This window comes from Spermophilus citellus, assembly GCF_964194105.1.
Source record: "Spermophilus citellus genome assembly, chromosome: 8".
Taxonomy (NCBI): Eukaryota; Metazoa; Chordata; class Mammalia; order Rodentia; family Sciuridae; genus Spermophilus; species Spermophilus citellus.
In genome coordinates, this window is record NC_138189.1 from 13278764 (window position 1) to 13280397 (window position 1634).

Here is a 1634-nt window from a genome sequence, read left to right on the forward strand (position 1 = left end):
CTTTGGGAAGTGACTGGGTTTTGAGGCATCTGACCTCATCCGTGGATTAATCCATTGCTAAGTTCGTAGCTGATGGAACCATTGAGAGGTTGTGGGAACTGTAGGTGGAGGGGCAGAGTGGAGGAAGTAGGTCACTGGAGGCGTTCCCTAGGAAGGTCTTTCTCATGTCTGAGCCTCTCTGCTTCCAGGTGCTATGAGCTGAACAGCTTTCCTCCATCATGCCTTTCTGCCATGGTGTTCTGCCTTACCACAGACGCAAACAATGGAGTCAGTTGATCATGGACTGAAATCTCTGAAACCATGAGCCAAAATAAGTCTTTCCTCATCTAAGATAATTTTCTCAGATATTTTATCATAGCATTGAAAAGCTAACATGTCCTGGGATGCTTTAGCCAATAGTTACCCTACTGTGCCACCTAAAAACAAGAATATTTTCTTCTACTCCAGTGGTGCTCCTTATTGAGCTTCTTTCTGCTCCCTCTTCCCCCAACTCGTTCTGGTTGTGCATTAGTCACCATAATTCTATTCTGTTCTTCTGGGAGACTGACTGACTTACTAGTTTCCACAAATGAGAGAGAATGTTTACAGCAATTTGAACAGATTGCTCAGAATGAGAAGCAATGTTTTGCATGCCAGATGAAACTTCACATCTTTGAGGAGGAGCATCCACTCAACACAGCCACGTAGACTTCTATGTGAATAAGGCATAGGAGGGAAGATGCTGACTTCCATCATGCTACTGAATAGTAGTGTGCAACATGGGTGTGCAAACCACTACCAGTTTCTGCATAGATCTCCAGGAAATAATAGCTTTTACATCCTAAAATGGTTGAAAACAAATCAAATGAGGAACAGTATTTTTTTGGTGAGTAAAAACTGCACCTCAATGTCCATTAGTGAAGTTTCATGAGAACACCTTCTTTGAGGTGGTATTCATGACTCCTTTTCTGCTATAATAGTGAGAAGAATTGTTGAGACAGAAACATTTTAGATGGAAAATATCCAAATATTTACTACTATTCCCTTAACAAAAAAACTTTGCTGACCCCTGTTCTAGAGGGACACAGATTTTTTTCTTTTTTAATTGGTGTAGCCTAAATTTACTAGAGAACTGCTCCAAGGTCTAGTCTGTGTTTCCTGTAGACTTATCACATTCACACGTGGATGTAGATGCCTCAGTTTTCCACTATCCTCCCTAACCTCCTTCACACTATGGGGTGTGCATGATAATCACAACACAAAGAAAATAACTGACTGGGCAGGGCCCACCACATCATGATCTAGTAGGGTTAGGATGATGTGAGGATCTGCTGCCTACAGGTCCAGGGAGGCTTTTCCCTAATGGGGCCCTTGGATACTCACGGAAACCCAAGGAACCACTTTTTCTTTCTACAAGGGGCTTGTACCTCCAGGAAGGATTATAGGCAAAGTCTTCTGTCTCTGTGACCCCAGTACCCCTTTATGAGGTCTTGTTACCCTACGCTGGTCTCTGGTGACCTGTTCTTTCTTCTGCTATCAGATACTCACACATGAAATATGTTTTCTATCTCTGTAGTCTGAGCATCTGGCAAGGACTGGGCACATGGTAGACATGCCAGAACGCCCAAAGAGTCCATCAGATCTATCATGCTCCT